Source organism: Pteropus vampyrus, unplaced genomic scaffold, assembly GCF_000151845.1.
Source record: "Pteropus vampyrus isolate Shadow unplaced genomic scaffold, Pvam_2.0 Scaffold69, whole genome shotgun sequence".
NCBI classification, from domain to species: Eukaryota; Metazoa; Chordata; class Mammalia; order Chiroptera; family Pteropodidae; genus Pteropus; species Pteropus vampyrus.
The window spans coordinates 3,845,651-3,856,578 of record NW_011888850.1 but is presented as its reverse complement, the minus strand read 5'-3'; the positions used below and the strand labels follow the sequence as shown (position 1 = coordinate 3,856,578).

Sequence of the window (10,928 nt, the reverse complement as noted above, 5' to 3'; positions counted from 1 at the left end):
AAGGCGGCGTCCTTGGGGGAAGAAACAGTGGCTGTAGTGTGAAGAACAGTGTGGAAAAGAGTGGTTGGAGTGGATACTGCTAAGAGGCTGTTTCAGAAGTCTGGAGATGACAGTAGCTCGATCTAGAAAGTGTTGGGGGTGATGACCAACAGAGAGATGGAGATCCTTAGGAGGTCAAGTCATGGGACTTGATGATGGATGAGCAGAGAGGGAACTGTCAAAAGTTGAATCTTAGCTTTTGACTTGTATTTTATTTAGTCTTGTGTTTTATTTAGGAATTGTCACTGATTCAGCATTTAAATGAAAAAAAAAAAGGCAACTACACAGAGCTTAGGCATAACACCTAGTTTCCTTTTAAAAGGTCTCCATTAATAAGTTTGCTTTTGAGCTAAAGATTTGTCGCAGAATTGATTCGTTGACTGTTTTAGTAGCAGGTGCATATGGAGTATCTCTGCCAGGAGCAGTGACATCAGGTTGGCATTTGCAGTTCCATCTTCCTTTGACATGTATTTGGAATTTTTACTGATATAAATTGTAATTATGTAAAGTGAGCAAATATGCCTTTGTTTTTCAGAAAGACTTTATCTTTTTTACTAAAGAAAAAAACCTAACAAAACATTTTTCCTTTGGGTTTTAGATGCACCCTGCTCTGTTCAGAACTAATGTTATATAAGACCCACTGTAAGAAGATCACATTTGTATTGATTGTATATTGCTAAGGGATAAGCTTCTGTCTTCCTCTTTTATTAAAGAGTATGTCTGTTGGCAGGGATTTCGTGAGACTGGAGAAATACCTTCTTTTGTTGTGTTAATGAAACTGGAAACAGCTCCAGTTATCTTGTAAATTAAGCATTAGTAAATAAAGTTAACATCATAATGGAAATTTTTATGTTACAGTGATCTCTGTTGGCTTTCAATTGTGTAACTATATCTTTAGTACAGTACATCTTCACGCCCAAAAGAAACAGTATAATAGCCTTTTATACTATTTTAGCCATGATTTTTTATGTAGTATGTTTCACTGGAGCAAACTGGTGAAAAATTGAGCCCATGAAGTAGATATTATTCCTCACGTGAACATAAATTTTTTTATTTGAACATTTAGAAGTTAGGAAAGCTGATTACATTCACTTTGGTTTTATAAATGGAGAAATTATGACTGAAAGGGTCATATAAGTGTCTAGATTGGCAAACTGTGGCCTGCCACCTGTTTTTATATAGCCTGTAGGCTGAGTGGTTTTTATGTTTTTAAATGCTTGAACATACATCAAAACAATAATATTTTTTGTGACACAGGGAAATAATATGAAATTCAAATTTCATTGCCCAGTTGGTGGGACACAACCATGCTCATTAATTTTTGTATTATCTATGGCTACTTTTGAGCTACAGCTGTAGACTGAGTAGTTGTGAAAATCTTTCCGACCTGAAAAGCCAAAAGTATTTACTTTCCACCCTGATCTAGATAGCCCCTATACAAGAATGGGTATTATTTAGGTCATTCAAAACCAATTACTTGGTTATGAAAGAGGGATAACTGAAGTATGAATTGAAATAAGCAGAACAGAACATCTCTGCCACGATAACAGCAGCCAACATTTGTTGTGCATTTGCTTTGTGCCAAATACTCTTTTACATACTTTATACACATTGACTCATTCAATTCATGTAACTATGAGCTATTAGTTTGTCTCATTTCACAAGAAATAGCACAGAGAGGTTAAGTAACTCGTCCAAAGTCATCAGTGCTGGAAACAGGCTAGTTGAGTTGACTTTTAAATTTATCTCAGTGGTTTCCTCACACGTATGTATTTTATAAGTACTTTCTACTGGTGTTACATTTCTTGAGTAAGAAGTAAGGATATTTTCCTTTGTGTGATGCCGATTGCTTGTTCTCACTCAGGTCACTCCTGGGTTGTACTATGTTTGTACTCCTAAGAGCTTTGTCAGTGCAGTCCATCTAACTTCAAATTGAAATGATTTCAACCTGTTTTTAGTGATGACTTTAGTAGACTGCATTATTGTACAGTAGGCTCTCCAGTCTTAAATTACTTTAAAAAAAAATGGACTTCAAGTGTTTTCCTTATTGTTTGTATGTAACTTACGACCAATCCAATTGTTTTTTACTCTTTTTTTTTTTTTTTTTACATTATGTTTCATTTCCCTGACCAGAATCCTCGAGTGGTTTCCCATTGGACTTAAAATCAAGTTCCAGTTTCTTAATAAGGCTGAAGTCTCAGCTTAAAAATCATCTCCTCAGAGAGGTCTCCTTGAGCATCCTTTCTGAAATGAGTCTCCTTCTCTGCCTGCCTCCTGTATTGCTCTTCGTTCCTGTTTGTTTTCTGATAGCACTTACCACGGTTTATAAAGTTTGTGTTTATTTGTTACTTGTTTTTCTGTTTACCTCCTTCACTATATCGTGAGCTCCATAAAAGAAGGAACCATGAGTCGTGTTTATCATTGTAATCTCCATGCTTAGCACAGTGCCCAACATATACATCCTCTCTGTGAAAGGAATGAATGGAAGAAACCTGCTTTCAATGCTACCATTGAGTCTGAGACCTCATCATAAAGAATTACAGTGATTGCCTCCTAAACTAAAAGATCTCTGAAAAATTTTTTATGCTCTCAATTCTAACCTGCCAGATTGATTTTATAAAATACTACATTGATAGAATCATTCTCTTTCTCAAGATCCTATAGCAGATGGTAGATCATCTACTTAGTCAAATCTAAATTCCTTTGCTTGTGTTTTAAGGCTCTCCACTATCATAATCATCTACTCCTCTTTGAAATAACCCATTGCTTTAATTGGGCTGGCCTCTTTCACGAGCCATCAGCATTTGTCCTTTATGCTTACTATTTTCCAACACTCATAAGAAGTCCTACGTTTTCCATGCCTTCTCCAGTAGATCCAACCCTTTGTCCCTAAATTACCATTGTAACTATTGCCTGACCCACACTTAGAACTTAGATCTTGATCATGTACTTGAATAGATTCTCGAATATAAATCTTGTTGGTACAATGATATTGAATATCTGTCTTGAAAGTTTTGCCTCAGAATCCAATGAGAAGCTAATCCTAACTTTAGCAGAATATATTTTATAGAATGATATGAATAGAGGTGCTTTGTCATGTGGTTGTCAATTTTGGGATTAGAGAAATATTAAAATGATGCCATTTCTGTCTTGGATATTAATTGGGATATTTGATATCAATGAACAAAGTTGCATTTTATCTTTATTAAATTTCATTGAGTGTAGTTAGGCTTCAGATTTTTCTGATTGATGGTACTTAGAGAACTGCTTATAAAATTAATGGAATTCCATTCCATTAATTCAGAATTTGTGGTAATAAGGGCGAGAAGTTGTATTCTCTCCATAAGAAAAAGTAGGTTTATTCACTGTGCAAAAAAAGGTTGTAGAGAAAATATCTTCTTGGAATCATTCTTATATTTTATACATTGGTATTTAATGATAGCAACTACAGGTAACCCTTAAAAGTTTTTAAAAGCAAGATGCCCCCCACCAGAACTTTATTTGGAATTATTGATAGGTTCAAATTTCTATTCACAATAAAATTAAGAACATTTAATATCACTGTATTTTATATAAACACTTTATAATTCATTTTTTTTTTTAACCAATCAAAAGGAATGCCCCCTAGTTCATTTCAATTAGTGGATTTAACTTCTTGCGTCCTTTAAAAGTCTAGACTTAAGTTTACAATGTCTCAGCTGTTACAGCAGACATTACAGTCTGAAGAAATTATCTTTTTAACTGCTTTTGATGTTGACAGAACAGATTATTGCAATTCATTATTTGCTTTTTTTTGGTATTGTATCAAATATTTGAAGGAAAGGAAATAAATTTACTTTTGCTTTAAATTTATTTTATATATATTGCATTATATAAAATATTTGAATTATGTTTATATTATTTTATCCCAAAATATATTCCTTTTAGACCTAATAAGAAATATATGTGTTTGATACAAGGTTATTTACCTTCTTTCCCAGAAGAATAGCTTGCTTGAGGTCATCCAGCTTTTGAGTAGAAGAACTTGAACTGGAAACCCAGTCCTTTCTGACTCTCGAGCCCATGACTTTGACCAGTGTGCTATGTTCTTCACAGACACACAGATGATCACAGTGCAGAATAATCAGTGCAATGATAGAAATATACCAATTAACTCAAAGTTCTTTGCTGTTCTTAGTGTCCTTTTTATGAACTTAAAATGTGAGCATGTGTGTAGTACTTGAGTATTAGTATTAGAATTATGGAATACGGAACCAGAGGGCCTGGAAAACTGTCAAATATTGTTTTAAGTGCTCTACATAAATTATTTCATTTAATTTTCAAAACAATCCTCTGAGATTTGTGCTCTTGTTATTTACTTCTGCAGTTGGAGAAACCCAGGCTAAATAGAGATTAAATAGCTTATGTTCCCAAGGGGGTCTATGCTACACTCAGCCCTGTACTTTTAAGTACTATGAATTCTGCCTCCCTGAAAGGTTTTTTTCCAGCTCTTAAAAGTGAGGGCTTTCTTATTCACCGGTAATGATTTTCCTATAACAAACAACTTTTAGACTTGTCTCTACAAATCTTACAGCATGGCAGTGTTCTGACTTAAGTCTCAGTGGTCAGAAATCAAATCAATTCAGAATCATCAAAAAGAATCCGTACTACTTTTTGTTGTAGTAGAACTTATATAAAATGTAATTAATGATATCACCATGTTAAAATTTGGCATTATCAGGTCATAAAATGATATGTTTCCAGTATTTTATTAGTTTATGTGCATACAGATCAGTTCATTTATAGGTGTCGAGTTGTAAAACACTGGGTAGGTAATATTTTACTAACTTAGTCTATTTTTCTGTTTTTACCTTAGAATGCTTTTCTTTGACATGTTTTCTTATTACAAGTATTCCGTTGTTTGTTAGTCCTGACATCACACTCTGGACTTTTGTGACAGTCTGTTACCCCAGTATGTTGATGTTTGTGTGTGTACAAAAAAGGGCTGTTTGCTTTCTGCAAACACTGTGGGTACTCATTCATATTCCCATGGTGGCGATCTTATTTTGAAACACACTGCTACCCTGTGGATAAGCAGAAGAATACACTGCCTGGGGTGCAGGATCAGTGCTTACAGGCATATAGCAAACGTAATGAAAGAAGATTAAGGCTACATCATTGAGAGTCTGGCACATCTGAGGGAATAGCCCATATTCAAAGAACTGTTAATGTGTACTGTTTAATATTTAGCAAATTTCATCAGAAGCAACTTTTATTTCCCCCCTTTTTTTCTGTTATCATTTAGTGTTTTTAGAGAGCAAAAGATCTCACAACATATTTGAAAAACCCATAATTTAGATTTTATTTTGTATTAAGTATCTAGAAAGATTATATCAACCACCTCACTTCTTTTTCTGACCTAATTAGGAGAATTTTTGAAATTCACTCTTGGGAGTTAAAGAAACCAAATGGCTACCATCTCCAGACAGATATATATTTTATGTTAAATGTCTGAAATATTTGTTCTTTTCTTTAAATTTAGAATATTTTTAAACATTTAAAAAAATTTTTTTCTCTCTGAATATCAAATCAATTAGTGATTTAAACTCTTTTGATCTCCTAGAAGTCCTAGCCACCATTTTGGTTCCCTCATAAGGTACTCCAGGTTCCATATTCGGAGACCTGAATCACTGGCTTGTGAGACGGAGCATTTGGGATCTGCACGTAGTTTGGAATGGTGAGATCCTAGGAGGTGGATGTATGGAAGGTGAAAGAGAATGGAGAAGTAGGCGAAGGATGGATTTTGAAGAGCCTTGTGTGCTGTGCTAAGAAGGCTTGAGGAGCCATCATAAGGTCTTACAGCAGGAAGAACAGATAGATTTGTATTTAGGTAAGAGCACTTAGATGTTTGGAGAATGGTCTGGAAAGACCAGAAGTATGGAGAAGCTGTCGTGTAATGCAAGTGAGAAATGATAAGAGCTTAAACTAAAGAAATGGTAGTGGGGGGAACAAGAGGAGGGAGTGAATTCAAGAGATATTTCAGGGGTAGAGTCGATGGGCCTTCGTGAGGTGAAAGTGGAGGAAAGGTTGAGATGAGTCTGAAGTTTTGGGATGACTTTGGGTTTTTGAATTTCACTCTTGGGAGTTAAAGAAACCAAATTCAAGAGATATTTCAAGGGTAGAGTCGGGAGTAGAGTAGGGTTGGGAGTTAAAGAAACCAAATAGATGTGGTGCCTGCCGTTCATTGAGATAGGGGTTAGAGGAAGGAAAGGAAATGGTTGGAATTGGGTCAGTTAGAGTGAAGAGAAAGGGGGTTATGCATAGTTCAGATTTGAATACAGTAAATTTAGAAAGTAAAACATTTGGTCATTTGAAAATATGGATTTGGACTTTAGGAGAAAGATTTTGCCTGGAGTCTTCAGCGTCTAGGGGACAGGGTGCGTGAATTACACTGGGGGAATTTTAGAATTCGTGTAGAATTTTAGAAGAGAAAACACTGAAGATGGAACGCTGAGTGGATATCAACATTAAGGAGTGCGATGAGGAGGATGAGGGTCAACAAAAAAATAGGCTAAAAATGAACAGAATACGAGGACCAGGAAAGAATGGTCTGACTGGAAGCCAGGGGAGAAGAGATGTTTAGGGGAGGGGTGAGTAGTCAGTAGTATCAGTTGCTTCAGAAAACAGCAAGAAAGATGAATGCCCAAAATTGCCCCTTTAGTATGGAAATTGGAGGTTGTGATTTTATGAGATATCTGTGGAATGATATGGGGAGAAGTCAAATTGCAGCAGATTGAGGAATGAGAAATGATTAGTAGAGAAGCATACTTTTTTTAAAAAAAAGCTAGGTAGTAATAAACTATGGTACACACGTACCTTGGAATACTACTCAGCAATACAAAAGAATGAACGATTGATGTACATGACATCTTAGATGAATCTCCAGGCCATTATGCTGAGTGAAAAAGCTAGTCTCTCAGGGTTACAGACAGTGTGTTTCTTTCCATTTATATAACATTTTTGAAATACAAAATTATACAAATGCAGGATAGAGTAGTGGCTACGAGAATTTAGGGAAGAGGGCAAGTGTGGTCGTAAAAGGGTGACGCCAGAGATCCTCGTGGTGTTGGAACTGTTCAGTGTCTTGACTGTAGTACATACATTAACCTGCATGGGTGATAAAATTGTATAGAACTTGATACACACACACACACACACACACACACACACACACACTCTCTCTCTCTCTCAAATGAGCACAAGTGAAGCTGGGAAAATTTGAATAAGATTGGTTAGTTGTAGCAATATCAATATCCTGGTTACGAGATCTAGATAGATAGATAGATAGATAGATAGATAGATAGATAGATAGATAGATAGATAGATATTTTTTTAACCGCTACAGCACCTGGTCTTCCTAGGTGTTCTCTCATCCAAGTACTAACCAGGCTCAACCCTGCTTAGCTTCTGAGATCAGACGGGATCGGGCTTGTTCAGGGTGGCATGGTCGTAGACCTGGTTACGTATACTACAGTTTTGTAAAATGTTACCATTGGGGGAAACTGGGAAAAGTGTACAAGGGATGCTGTATTATTTCTTATAACTGCATGTGAATCTATAATTATCTCAAGAGACATTTCAAAAAAAAAAAAAAATTCAAGTAGTGAAGGGGAGGAAAGAGAGAGTAGCCAGAGAGAGATACAAACATGTACATGTTGCGGAGGAGGCAGCAGTGGAGAGGGAGAGATTCAAGATATAAGGAAGAGAGAACTTCCTCTGAATCAGGAGGAAGAGTATAAGGATAGGTGTGCATGTGAGTGCGTGTGTATCTATATGGGGAAAGCCGAGAGTTCTCTCTAAATAGTATCTATTCTCCACATTCATCTCTGTCTCTGTCTCTCTCCCTGTCTATCTGATTTATTAAGAAAAAAAAAAAAAACCTAATCATTGCAAATTATTTTTTAAATCAATGACTGTGAGAAATTTGGGTATCCTGACTTTAAAAAGGTCCCTTTCAAATAAGATTAGCAACTCCTTATTCCAAATCATGTGATGTGATACCATTTATCCACCAGAGGCAATAACAGATAAGGTGTTTATAAGCTTATGTTAGTAGCACCCTGCCTTTAAAAAAATTATTATTATTGCAACTGCAGTCTAATCTAACCCAAAATATTTTCAACAGGGTTAATAAATCTATACAGGTTCTTGGTGCTCTCCTGATTCTTTTCGACCTATAATTTGATCAATGCTGTTAATACATGTTTTACTGAGTTGGCATATCGTAAGACCCACAGTTTTAGGCAAGAGAAGTGGCGGCGTCATTCACATTCGTTCGGGGAAAGAGCGATTCGAGATGGTCACCCTGAGCTAAGGGGCCCTGCGCTGCTAAGGGATTGGCTACTCACTGGGAGAGATGCTTCTGGCTGGTAGCATATAGCATTGATCTTGTCCTTAACTCCACCAACACAAATTTCAGCAAGGCAAAGAGGCTGGAATTTTCTCCCCTCCTTTCTGCCTTTCAAGATGCATATTGCTCTTTTGGGAACTTGTCTCTCTTCGAAGTTGTCTTTGATGTGCTTTTAAAATGTTTTTACCTGTAAAAAAGATTGACATGTGGGAGAAAGAGAAGCGTACTGAGTGATAATTGTCCAGCCCTGCTTTTCCTGAATGCGCTGGGCTTTGTGTGTCATGCCTTAGAACAGCCTTACCCAGGCATTAGCATTTCAGTTATATTTGATTCAGTTTATTGATTAAGCTTGAGTAACACTTACAGTTATCGTCTCATCACATTTTATTGCTTTTCAGGTGTAGGATCTGAACCCTTTGAAGGCAGAACCTGTGTTGTCTTTGTTCTTACGTCTCCCCAGGGTTTAGCATGGTTCTTGACATATGCCAGGCTCATAATAAATGTTTATTGCTCATTGAATTACTATCACGCCTTGTCAATAGGGGATGGAGACTGAAAAAGATTAAAATTTATTCTGAAATAAAGTTCATATTTGAAGATATGAGGTTTAGATGGAGAAGGAGAAGGGAGAAATTGCTGGGACGTATCCAGCATTTTATCCTGCTCTCCAACTACAGAATCATTGTATTAAACTGGTGTTTGTGTATGCTCCTTTGGAAAATTATTAGCCAGAAGATGCAGAGTAAATGTAATTAAGAAAAGCTCGTAGCGTGCCAAGAAATATCTAAGGAGAATGCCAACTTAGTACAAATTATCTTGCCTTCATCCTCAGATATGTAATAAATCTCAATTCATATAACCTGAAATGGAAAAAAAGGGGTTTTCACCTTTCTAATCTCAGTGGGGAGACAGGAGGAGAGAAACGGAAGGTGGCATCTCATTCCATTCACCCAGTGCCCTCAGCCAGTCTGTATGGGGGCAGGAGGGAGTGTGTGGCTCTTAGTCGTCGGCCTACAGAATTACATGCCTGAATTAGCTCCTTTGTTTTGAGGAAGTTTAACCTCCAAATCATACAAAGTACATTTCTGGAAAATATCATCCTCATCCCACATGGGGGTGTGTTTTATAGATGACAGACTGGTTGTCAAGGCCATCAGTGGATTGAGCTAATAAAACTACATAAAGCCCAGATAGAACAGGCTAAGCGTTGTCACTGGACCCAGCATTGTCATAAGAGTATAGAATTTCTTATTAGTATTAAAAGTTTATTAATTAAATGCTCTATACTCTGCAGAACTAAATGAACGTACCATGTAGCTATAAAGTGATATTTTATATCTGCCACCAATTAAAGTTACATGCCGTAAAAATAATTGGCTCTCACGAAACACACATGTGGATTGAGTTTCACTTGGAATTTCCTCTGGCTGGCCGAATGTTTGCCAAGTGCTTTGTAAAGTGTTACATACAAAAATTTCAACAGGCTCTGGTTTTTCTGATATTTACCTAAGTAGTGCTTGTGGACGTCAATGAGAGTTTATTTCCATTGGAGGCCATAATATAACTTTATGGCTCACCATGGTTATTCTAATTGCACGTAAAACATAAACGTAATCTTTTGGTATAAAAAATGATCTCTCTAATATATATATTTATTTAATAACCCTTATTTATTCATCATGCATTTATTAAATGATTTTGTTGTGGGAACTGTGCAGGAGGAATAGGAAGATGAATAAAACTTACTTGGTCCAGCCCTCAGGCAGCTTATGCCCAAACCTATGTCTCCCCAAACCAGTCTGTCATCAAATAAAACTTTGCTGCTTTTATCATCTTTTAGCCATATATTGAAAGAATGACCTGAATAAAGGTGCTTCAGCTTTAACTTTGATTATTTAAATTATCTCAATACAAATAATGATTTTTGCTTTATACACAGTACTTATTGTTTTCAGATTTACCATATCTGTGATATTTTTGTCAAGTTTGTACATTTATTGACAACTAGCTTAGCTCATTAATTTCCACTTTGTAGGTGAAAGGAAATATTAAGTCACAAATATAAAGAAAGCTGGCTAGATAATATTTATTCCATTTTAGTAAATATGTAAATATTTATCCTATAAATATTTGTATATTTTTCTACTAATTACAAACACAGGCATGCCTATTCCTGTATATTCTATATAAAATCTACATATGTGCAGCTGACTCCAGCCCAGATTTTGTACTTATCCTTTGGTGTTACAAGTTCACTACAACTTTGTGAATATTAGTTACATCACCAGCTTATCACGTACAGTAGTGTGTTCTGGAACTCTACTTGTTGATGTCCTTTCCTTTAAAACATCAAGGTGAGTTTGGCCAAGAGATTTGTTTCCTCTGTTGGGTCTAGGAGAAGAGCTTTAAAAACCAGGCTTTTTGATTAGCATAGGCTGGTGTACCTCTTGGTTTAAGTCCTTGGGTCCCAGACTGGATATTATTTAAAAACCTTTTTATC

General features: G+C 36.1%; 1 protein-coding gene and 1 pseudogene across 4 annotated transcripts in view; one reads left to right on the top strand and one right to left on the bottom strand.

Annotated features, from left to right (window-relative positions):
• The window catches only part of SKAP2 (src kinase associated phosphoprotein 2), a 158,002-nt gene that overhangs the window by 57,362 nt on the left and 89,712 nt on the right, over positions 1-10,928 (top strand). The window lies entirely within an intron of this gene.
• Positions 7,415-7,533, bottom strand: LOC111740900 (annotated as a pseudogene).